This window comes from Pristiophorus japonicus, chromosome 4 (assembly GCF_044704955.1).
Source record: "Pristiophorus japonicus isolate sPriJap1 chromosome 4, sPriJap1.hap1, whole genome shotgun sequence".
Lineage (NCBI taxonomy): Eukaryota > Metazoa > Chordata > Chondrichthyes > Pristiophoridae > Pristiophorus > Pristiophorus japonicus.
Window position 1 is genome coordinate 245,509,403 of NC_091980.1, and position 12,137 is coordinate 245,521,539.

The following is a 12,137-nucleotide window of genomic DNA, read 5'->3' on the forward strand; positions in this document are numbered from 1 at the left end:
GCAAGAATGCTTCCCTGAATGATATCCTGTGGCTGCGAGGAATGGACTCTGCCACCTATATAAATCATCCTTTGCCCCTGAAGCGTTTCCCTTCTGACACCAACTCCAACCACACCGCCCACCCCCACCCACACACTGACATCAATTTTGCTAAAACTCCTGGATAGAAGTAACTAGTTAAACTCACCGCTGGAATTCCCTCCCCAAACCTCTATGCCACGCTATCTCTCTCTCCTCCTTTAAGACGCTCCTTAATTCTACCTCTTTGATCAAGCATCTACCCTAGTTATGTGGCTCGGTGTCACATTGTGTTTGATAACGGTCCTGTGAAGTGCCTTGGGGCGATTCACTATGTTAAAGGTGTTATACAAATGCAAGTTGTTGTTGTTGGGTCTTATATAAGGAATGGTCAGTTGGGTGGAGTACTGGAAGGCTCCCAGTCACTATATTCAAGACAGGAAGAATATTGGATTTTTAAATCTAAACTCAACGTTTAATCTATATTTCAGCAAAGAATACTTTTATTTCTAAATATTGTATTTTAAACCGCAGAACATGACAGTAAACACTGACAACAGTTAATATGTTGAGTTACTTTTTGTCTTTAGGGCACCAGGAGCACAATTCAGGCACGTGCACGATTCACAAACTCGCAAATTCCCATTCATTGAATGGATGGAAGTTCATGGGCCCCACAAATCGACATTTCGTCCAAATTCCTCATATTCATTCCTGACCTTGAAGATCCAAGCCGAGTACAGTAAGGATGAAAATTTATCGCCTTGTCTTAAATTCAACCCTTTGAACGCAGAAATAAAACTTCTGAACTACAATTTAAAAAAATTACCAGATTGTGGCACGATGGCATTGTGGTGCTTTGACACTCTAAGCCATAGAACGCCAGGATACGTCTCCCACACAGTGAGCTCCCGATCTTAGCTATGCCATCAGGAGAAGGCTTTGTGCCCTGCTCAGTTGGTTTCCTACAAGGTAGGAGGAAGGGTAATGGGAGGATGAGTCACCATGTGCTACCGCTCCACACTTAACTGGTTGGTTACAGGTTACAGTATTCCGAGACGCCTGGCCACAGGCTATATGACCACCCTCTTAGTTGAATGGTGTATGGCTTGAAAAACCAAAATCAGGGTAAAAAAAAATAAAAGCACACACTGTAATCTTACCCCCCACAAGACAGAAAGGTGAGTTTTATGAGCATTGAATTCTCCCGCTGTTCAGGCAGACTCCTGCTGTAACTCCAGTGGAAGTCAGGTGGAATGGGTCAGAAATAGGCTGGGACACAGATATACTACATATATAAAGTCTGCTGAAAAAGGAGATAAAGATTGCCTTTTTGTTGAGTATTATTTACCTTTAATTGGAAAAAAAAAAATTTTTGTTTACGTTATATTTGTCTTTGTACATGACCAATCAGCTCTCCCTTCTTTTAACTTTGGGCCTGTACATAGCTTCCATGCGTTTCATTTTGTTCTTAAAAACTTATTAGTTGTATTCCACATCGGTTCGCCAATTAACCTGCTCCAAATCTTCTGCCATTGTAGTAAAGTTTGCCCTGCTGAAATCTGGAATCATAGATTTTCAGTACCTTGGGTTCTACTGGTCAATTGAAACCTTACAATATTATGGTCACTGTCTCCCAAGTGTTCTCCCATTTGGAGCCCTGATAACAGGTTTGGCTCACTACCAAATACTATATGATTATCCCCAGTTTCCTCTTTGACATTCTGAGAACTAATTCGAGAGCCCCTGAAAATGGGCGCAGGGATCGCGATGCGCGATTTACCCATGCCCATTGCTTCCGATGCAGTCAGCATGCAAACTTCATGCTGCCTGCTAATTTAAGTGATTGCAGTGTTGATGCAACGATAAATGTACTGTTCAGTGGCTGAGCGCCTTAGCAGGGGGCCCAACCTAGTGCAAGACTAGCACCACTGCACTGCTTAAACGAAGTCTGCACCTCTTAAAGTGGAGATGTATTCTGGCTGGATCAGGTGCTGAAAGTGGTTGTGGAAGAGAGTCTGACCTGCAATAACACTGACTAATGGCGCAATAGGGGAGAGAGCATGCTAAAAGGTTGTCAAACGCTGCACTGGAGCCCTTGGTGCAGGAGGTGGACAAGAGGAGAGAGGTCCTGTTTCCACAGGGGGCCAGGAGGTCCTCTAGACAAACTCTATGAAGGCATTGGGAGCAGATAGCCTTCGTGGTCAATACCAGAAGTCAAGCCCTGAGGACCATAATGCATGCCTGCAAAAAATTCAGTGACCTCAAACGAGTGGTTATGGTTAGTGAATTCATCATCAAATGCCATATTCACCAACTGAGCCACTAGCCTCACACACTGCTCAATGTACCACACCCCGATCACTCACCAACCAACAATCTCTATTAAACAGGACTCAAATCTCACATTCATCGCTGCACCTAACCCTTACACATTTAGCACTGCAGCAAGCCTCACAGTCACATCTCACAGCTTGCATGCACTGTCAGCTATTCAACCATGACAGGCACATCACCAAAAAACATTGCACCACACTCACTGACATACTTTCCTTTCTCTTGCAGGACAAGTTAGCACATAACTGGAGGCAGCAGGAGCTAACCAGTGGGGGCAGGAACGGCTGCATGACCTTACCCTGATGGAGGATAAGGTGGTCGCCATCATTGCAGCAGCCATCACTGAGCCCATGGTCAATGGCAGGGCTGAAATAATCGAAGATGACGGTATCCTCATACCTAATCTTCTTTCTCACATTCCACTTCTCCTCATCCTACAATCTCTTCTAATTTACAAGCTGCAGATGGTGTAAGCATGCAACTCTAGCTTCCGCCCCGCCCCTCACCATGACCCTACCCTTGTGCCTTTCTCCTTTCAGATACACAAGAACTGTAGTATGGCCATGCAGTGGTGGAGGTGCAAGAACTGGAAAAGGAAGAAGGCAGTGATGATGAAGACACTCGATTTCACACTCACAGCCACCAGCTCAGATACTGACAGCCCGTGTAATTTAGAGGATAACTTAGACGTGGGATCCGCATTTGGTGAGACACGAGGCACGACTGGTCTGCAGCCAGGGCAAGGGGCAAGGGTAGCACAGGTTCCAGTTCCCTGGAGGGAGAGGTCGCACAGGAGTTCTGCTGAGGAGGACTCAGATGAGCGATTCGATGGGGCAGGCTACAGAAGAAGGCTGATGGGTATGCACAATGAAATGCTTGGTGCATTGGCAGGCCTGCCAGAGAGCCTGAATTTAATGTCAAGGAGCATGAGGGAGACTGGCACCAACATTGCACGGGGCTTTGTGCAGAGCTCGGAGCCCATCCTTTCCAGCATGGAAGCATGGCCAACTCCATTAGCACACTTGTGGACCCAATCAGGATGCAGCCTCTGTTGGCCGATGTCTCACCTTCTATTGCAGCACAAGCAGAAACCTCCCAACGTCTGGGTGCTGTAGTAAAAGCTCAGACTGAAGTCATGCATGCTCAGCTTGCTGCCTCGCAAGCTCAGACTGTTGCCATCATGGCTGTGTATACCAGTCTTCAAAGGAGCTCGCAATGTGTCTCAGCAGTCCAGCAATCTGCTGAGATGCTGCCCCGGAGGAGTGGCAGTGACTCCATGGAGCAGGAACATGCGTCCTATCTCAGGATGTGAGCATTTGCCACTCCGCCAATGCCCTTGCTGTTGCCTGTCAGCTAGCCAGCCCTGAGTGCTGCCGCCCAAGCCGAGGTGGTGCAATCCAAAGCCAGGCCTTCTTGACTGAGAGCTGCTCAAGGTCGGCCTGCAAGATCATCGGCAGCGTCCCCCACTGAAAGTCAGCAGCCTTCCACCAGCCATTCTGCAGCCACTGGGATAGAACTGTGTCAGAGCACACGGACAGGGAAAAGGCATGCGGAAGGCAGGCACTAAGGGAATGCACAAGGGTGATTAATTTACGTTTGTATGCAATATGGCATGCTTTGATTTATAAATTTGGTTTGGAATGTATATTTTGTGTTGGCTTTCATTTTTGCATTGTGGCCAAGAGGATGCTATGATGGTCAGTGACAGAGGGAAGGTAACGTGACTGGCAAAGCCTAGCCAGAAAGGTGATGTCTGGTTTGCCTCCTCCCTTCCTCCTCTTCCTGCTCCTCAGCTGGTCGCCATATGGCTGGTGGCAAGGACTGTGCCCTCATGATGGTGAGGTTATACAGCATGCAGCAGACCACCATGAATCTTGATACCCGCTCTGCCGAATACTGCAGGGCTCCTCCAGAGCGGTCCAGGCAGCGGAAGCTTTGCTTCAGAACGCCAGTAGTCTGCTCAAAGATATTTTGTGTGGCAGCATGGCTTTAGTTGTATGAATGCTACCCACGTGTGCTTGGGTTGCGCACCAGACTCATGTGCCATGTTGTTAATGGATCCCTTGTCTCCCAGTAGCCACCCTCTGGTTTGTTGTGGTGGCTCAAATGCAGATGGGACAGCAGACTGCTGCAGAATGGAGGCATGTGATTGCTGCCCGGAGATCGGGCATACACCTCCATGAGTATGGTCGTACACCAGTTGCACATTGAAGGAGTGAAATCCCTTTCGGTTGAGGTACATTTCTCAGTTTACATGCGGCACACGCAAAGCAACGTGTGTGCAGTCAATGGCATCCTGCATCATGGGGAAGCCTGCAATTAACAACAAAAGCTTTTCTTTATTTTGCGCCTTTAACGTAGTAAAACGTCCCAAGACACTTCACAGGAGTGTTATAAGACAAAACAGATACATTTGACACTGAGCCACATAAGAAGAAATTACGGCAGATGACCAAAAGCTTGGTTAAAGAGGTAGGTTTTAAGGTGCTTCTTAAAGGAGGAAAGAGAGGTAGAGAGGCGGTTTAGGGAGAGAGTTCCAGAGCTAAGGGCCCAAGCAACTGAAGGCAGGTCCGCTGATGGTTGAGCAGTTATAATCAGGGATGTTCAAGAGGGCAGAATTTGAGGAGTGCAGACATCTCGTGGGGTTGTGAAGCTGAAAGTGATTACAGAGATAGGGAGATTACAACAAAACTGCGTGTTTGCTCTGCCTGTGGTTCTCTGGCCAGATAGAAGGAAATGTATTCCGGTCCCTTCGAATACAGAGCCTCAGTTACCTCTCTTATGCAACAGTGGATGGCAAACGGGGAGATGTTGCAAATGTCTTCTGCTTCAGCCTTGAAGGAGCCCAATGCATAAAAGTTAAGGGCTACTGTCACCTTCACAGTACGAGCAAAGTGGTCCTCGTTCGGCTCTGAGTTGCCAGTTGTGGCTGCAGCAGGTTTCAGTGAGGCCATCCTTGGTAAAGTGCAGACGTCTGACACACTGCTCCTCGTTGAGGTTCAGGTCAGAGTATTGCTCCCTGAACACCCTGGGCAGATATGGCCTCCTGCTGAGAACTCTTCTCCCTCCTCTTCCTCCTCCTGCCAGCATCTTGTCTTGCTCCGTGTCGCATCTGCTCATTTTCCCTGTCATGCGGTAGGCCAAGCGGAATGCCTACCACTGTACCCATGTCTTGAAGCAAGTGGTCTATCCAGAATCCTTGAAGTCAGGACAAAGTCCCTCAGCACTTGCCACACCACTCCCTGTAGACTTAGGCAACTTTAAAGAACTCTAGAAACCACCAAACACCTCTACAAATGTAGCAACAGCTAGCTGAAATCAATCAGTAATTAACCTGTAAGTAGGTGATGATCTGTTTAAATAGTGCTGGTGGGGGTCCCTCTTGCTGCTGAATAAGCTTAAGAGAGGGCGTTAACTGGAGCATTGAGCTCCAAAATGGCAGCGCTGATTGCCGTCACAATCTGCTTACTCTGCACACTTCCAGCACATGCTCCCTGTGCCCGCACTAACACTCTACCCAAGAAGGCAATCCGGCGCGGATCTCACCATAAGTGTGTGCTCACTGCGGACGCCATTTTGGAACCAAAACGGCACGCATAGGTCCAAACAACGGGCGCTATGGAGTCGAATCTTGTGGCCCCTGAGTGAGGAAACAGTCTTGTATAATTTAAACAAGTCTTTCAGTTGCACCTCCCACCACATCAGATGGTAAATCATCATAGCCATGTCAAAGTCTTAGCAAGTATATTGCTGTGTTAGTTAAATTTCTATTTGATACAATGTTGAAGAAAACCCTTTCACAGCTGGGGGCCAAAATTGCCCCTTCCCTTAAGGCTTCGTAACACTGGAAAACGGCGGCCACACTGCGGAGTGCAATGGCCGGCGACTTTTCGTGTAATGGCCGCCATGATCAAAATTCCGCTCCTGCAGTATCCCAACGGTGACCCGCTCCCACCCCCGCCCCCACTGCTCCGCTGCTGCCGATTCGTACCAAGTGTGCCCTCGTAGTGCGTACCGCCGATGTACCCCCGATGGTGAAATTCTGCCGTGAAAATCTTTCTCCTGCCAGGCGGTGCCAAAACCTGCTTTTTCCCAGTGAGGCTGAGGCCTTCTGCAATGCAGGTACGGATCCACTAAAGGGGAGAATGCACTGCCGCTACGGCCATGTTTTTTTTTGTCAGCCGACTGCCAGGTCGGCCCAACATTTATGCCCCCGGGTTCGGCCAGACCACCAACAGGCAGCCTGGCACCCCCTCTTGGGTGCCAGGTCACTGGCCTGGCCTAAACCCTTCCTTGTGGCCCAGTGGACCGAATTTTAGAAATCGCGCAGGCTTTCCCCTTTAAGTGAAGGGGAGAGCCGTGGTGACGCGGCACTGTGATGACATCATCAGCGCTACGCTGATGACTGACAGCGGCGGTTACTACACTCCCCACAACATCCGCCCCTCTGGTGTACTCACTGCTCCACTTCCGCCCCCATTATGATCGACTTTCGGTCACCTGAAAAAAAAACAAAGAGTGGAATTTCGTTCGAGGCCATCTCAACCACCGCAGCAGTGGAAACACTTGAAACGGGTTGTGTGTGCCCCGTTTTAGTCTGAAGACAATTTCGACCACCTGAAGTATTATTTCCACTCGTTATGAGGTGTCATAGCAGTGCATTTGGAAAGAGGTGACATGATAGGTCCAAGTCAGCATGGATTTGTGAAAGGGAAATCATGCTTGACAAATCTTCTGGAATTTTTTGAGGATGTTTCCAGTAGAGTGGATAAGGGAGAACCAGTTGATGTGGTATATTTGGTCTTTCAGAAGGCGTTCGACAAGGTCCCACACAAGAGATTGATGTGCAAAGTTAGAGCACATGGGATTGGGGGTAGTGTGCTGACATGGATTGAGAACTGGTTGTCAGACAGGAAGCAAAGAGTAGGAGTAAATGGGTACTTTTCAGAATGGCAGGCAGTGACTAGTGGGGTACCGCAAGGTTCTGTGCTGGGGCCCCAGCTGTTTACACTGTACATTAATGATTTAGATGAGGGGATTAAATGTAGTATCTCCAAATTTGCGGATGACACTAAGTTGGGTGGCAGTGTGAGCTGCGAGGAGGATGCTGTGAGGCTGCAGAGCGACTTGGATAGGTTAGGTGAGTGGGCAAATGCATGGCAGATGAAGTATAATGTGGATAAAAACAGAGAGACAGACTATTATCTGAATGGTGACAGATTAGGAAAAGGGGAGGTGCAAAGAGACCTGGGTGTCATGGTACATCAGTCATTGAAGGTTGGCATGCAGGTGCAGCAGGCGGTTAAGAAAGCAAATGGCATGTTGGCCTTCATAGCGAGGGGATTTGAGTACAGGGGCAGGGAGGTGTTGCTACAGTTGTACAGGGCATTGGTGAGGCCACACCTGGAGTATTGTGTACAGTTTTGGTCTCCTAACCTGAGGAAGGACATTCTTGCTATTGAGGGAGTGCAGCGAAGGTTCACCAGACTGATTCCCGGGATGGTGGGACTGACCTATCAAGAAAGACTGGATCAACTGGGCTTGTATTCACTGGAGTTCAGAAGAATGAGAGGGGACCTCATAGAAACATTTAAAATTCTGACGGGGTTAGACAGGTTAGATGCAGGAAGAATGTTCCCAATGTTGGGGAAGTCCAGAACCAGAGGTCACAGTCTAAGGATAAGGGGTAAGCCATTTAGGACCGAGATGCGGAGGAACTTCTTCACCCAGAGAGTGGTGAACCTGTGGAATTCTCTACCACAGAAAGTTGTTGAGGCCAATTCACTAAATATATTCAAAAAGGAGTTAGATGAGGTCCTTACTACTAGGGGGATCAAGGGGTATGGCGAGAAAGCAGGAATGGGGTACTGAAGTTGAATGTTCAGCCATGAACTCATTGAATGGCGGTGCAGGCTAGAAGGGCCGAATGGCCTACTCCTGCACCTATTTTCTATGTTTCTATGTTTCTATGATAATGTCACTGAATTTAGTTAATGGCACTGGATATGTAAAACATCAGGTAGGGCCTGAAATTCCTCGTTTAAAAGGAGCATCTTCGCTTTCTCCATAATTATTGACTTGGTAACAAAATCACAGGAGTGTGTGGGGGCTAAATTGGGCCATGTAGTACATTTCTTTTAGATGCTACGCAGCCACATAAGGATCGAAAATAGGATCTGAGCTGCATCCGCACCCTTTCGATGGGAAGTGAGCAGGACGGCATCTTGGTAAAGGGATTTGCGTGCTCGTCCCCAATGACCACCGGCAACACGTAGAGCAGCGAGATGATGATGCATATCAGTGTGCAGTGCTGATTTGATGCCACGCTGTCGATTTTGAATTCTACATTCCAGCCAATGCCCTGTCTTAACCACGCAGCTGAACATGATGTTAAACGGAATGAAGGACCCCCTTCACCAGTGCTATTTAAAGGGGTCATGAATTACTTTTAGGTTAGTTGCTGTATTATTTCTTCTGGCTACTCGTGCAATTGTACATGTTTTTAGAGCTTCCCTATACTTGGCTAAAGTTTGACTAGCCTACAGGGAGTGGTCTGGCTGGAAGTGAAGTCATTTTTTTGTCATTTAAAATCTTGCGCTGAACCAAGTTGCTTCCGGACATGGGTGGGCTTGTAGGGCTTCCTCTGGGAATTGAACATGACTGGAAGAGTGAAGAGAGGCTATGCAGAGCAGTACAAGCTGCTAGAAGAGGGAGGAGGGGAGAAGGGCTCTGCAGGAGGCCTTATCTGCCGAGGGTTTTCAGGGAGAAATTCTTTTACCTCAACTTCAGTGAAGACCAATGCATGAGACGTCTTCACTTCACAAAAGAGGTTGTAACTGAAATCTGCCAATTGCTGCAGCCATAACTGAAAACTCAGAGCAGGGCAAGGACTGCATTGCCTATGGCTATCAAGGTGACCGTGCTCTTAACTTTTATGCATCTGGCTCCTTCTCGGCTGCTGCTGGAGATATAAGCAACATCTCTCAGTTTACAGTGCACCGCTGTATAAGGGTGTCACTGAGGCTCCCTGTGCACAGAGAAATACTTTTAACTCATTCCCTCTTGCCAGAGACAAGCCAGTGGAGTGAGCACGAGGTTTTTCATGGATTGCAGGCTTCCCTGTGGTGCAGGGTGCTATTGACTGCATGCACATTGCCTCATGTGAACTTCCTCAATGTGGGGCTGGTGTGCCACCACAGTCAGTGCATCAGGTAGGTGAATGCCTCTTATCTTGGCAGCAGTCATGATTCTTTCATTCGACAGCAGTCCCCTGTTCCACCTGTATTTGAGCCACTACGGCAAGTCAAAAGATGGCTATTCGGCGACAAGCATTATTCACTCATGTCATGGCTCATAACTCTGATCCGGAACCCACACACACGTGCATAGCAGGCCTACAATGAGAGGCATGGTGCCACAAGCAACATTATAGTGCACACCATTGACAGTCTCATGCAACGCTTACAGTGCCTGAATTACTCTGAAGAAGTCATAAGAACACAAGAATTAGGCGCAGGAGTAAGCCATTCAGCCCCTCGAGCCTGCTCCACCATTCAATAAGATCATGGCTGATCTTCTACCTCAACTCCACTTTCCTGCAACATCCCCTTTTCCCTTGATTCCCTTAATATCCAAAAATCTATTGACCTCTGTCTTGAATATACTCATAACTGAGCCTCCACAGCCCTCTGGGGTAGAGAATTCCAAAGATTCACCACCCTCTGAGTGAAGAAGTTTCTCCTCATCTCAGTCCTAAATGACCGACCCCTTATTCTGAGACTGTGACCCCTGGTTCTAGATTCCCCAGCCAGAGGAAACATCCTCTCTGCATCTACTCTGTCAAACCCTGCAAGAATTTTGTATGTTTCAATGAGATCACCTCTCATTCTTCTAACCGCTAGAGAATATAGGCACAGAGTCTACTCAATCTCTCCTCATGGAACAATCCCACCATCCAATGGATCAGTCTGGTGAACCTTCGTACACAATACTCCAGGTGCGGTCTCAATAGGGTCCTATATAATTGCAGTCCTGCAGTACTCAGCCAAGTGGGTATCAAGATTTATAGTATACATGCTGCACATCCTGACCATTATAAGGGAACAGTCCTTGCCACTAGCTATCAGGCGAGAAGCTGAGGAGCAGGAGCACAAGGAAAAGGAGGAGGAGGAGGAAGTGCAACAGGAAGTGGAGGGGAGGCTACAACCTAGACAGCCCCTTTCAGCCCAGTCTCGACATTGTCATATATTTCATGAGCGATACCAATAACCTCAACCACACCTCCCCATTCACTAACAGTCCCACCTTTCTTACCTTACCTGTATCACTGACCATCACTTCGTCCTCTTTCCAACAAAACAAAAATAAAAACCACCAGAAAATAGACATTCCAATCCAATTCTATAAATTTACTCATGCCATATTGCATACAAATATAAACTAATCACCCTTGTGCATTCCCTTCATCTGTCTTTTGTGTGCCTATGCCTGACCCAGTGCTCCTACGAGGTGCTTTCCCTGTGGCTGCAGCATGGGTGGTGGAAGGCTGCTAACCTTCAATTCAGGAGACTGCAGATGGCCTTGGAGGGTGACCTCGAGCAGCTCTAAGCTTAGAGGGCCTGCTTCAGTCTGCACCATCTCGGCCTGGGCTGTAGCAGTCTGGGCTGGCTGGCTGATAGGCAATAGCAAAGGCACTGGTGATATGGCAGGGGTGGGAGCAGGAATGCTGTCATCCTGAGAGAGGACAGCAAGATCATGCTCCATGGAGCCACTGCCACTCTCCTGGGGCGGCGCCTCAGGAATCCTACTTATATGTTGGAGAACAGATTGATGGACTGCTGTGATGCCCTGGAAGCTTTGAACAGTCATATCCATCATAGGCGGTCCCTCGAACGAGGATGACTTGCTTCCACATGGGTTCACAGATGTTTCAATGAAGGACCTGTTATTCCAGTCCTGACATCCAATTGAAAGGGTGGAAGATGCCTGTGTGTGGATTTTTTTAATGTGTGGTGACAGTTGCACATCAGCCACCACACAGGCTTGACAAAGCTAGGCCTTTAACCAGTGGCAAGGATTAACCAGGATGACTGATTATCCAGAGCCACAATGGCAACAGTCTGAGCACTCAGACTTTGATGGAAGCTGCTTTTGCTGCAATGGAAGCTCTGATTTCAGCCATCAGGTTGGTGCTGGACTCCTCCATGTTCCTTGACATTGTGCGCAGGCTTTTTGGCAGGCTTTCCAGTGCACAAGCATTTGGTTATGTACACCCATCAACCTTCTTCTGTAGCCTGGCCCATCAAAGTCCTCCACTGCCTGCTCTGCAGCAGAACTAGTGTGCGAACTCGCCTTTCCCCCCGCTCTAGTTCCTGCGCACTTGTGCTCGTTGTCTCACCACATGCAGATCTATCTAGCCTCTAAAATACACACAGTGTCAGTCTCTGAGCTGGTGGTTGTGAGTGTAAGATCGAGCGATGGTGTCTCTTCATCTTCACTGTCTTCGTCCTCTTCCCCCTCGGCCTAGGAACAGTTTTGGATATCTGAAATGAAGAAAGGACACGCATTAGGTTGTTATGAAGGCAAAGGAGAAAGTAGGATGAGTGTGCTTACATTATCTGCAGCTTGTGAGTCAGAAGAGATTGTGAGATGAGGGTGAAGTGGGAAGAGAAAAGGAGGATTAGGGATGCAGATACCTCATTATCGATCCCTCCAGCCTTGACCTTGTCCACAGCTTCAGCGATGCCCCTTCCCATCTTGGCCAGTACTGTCTCCTCTATGGG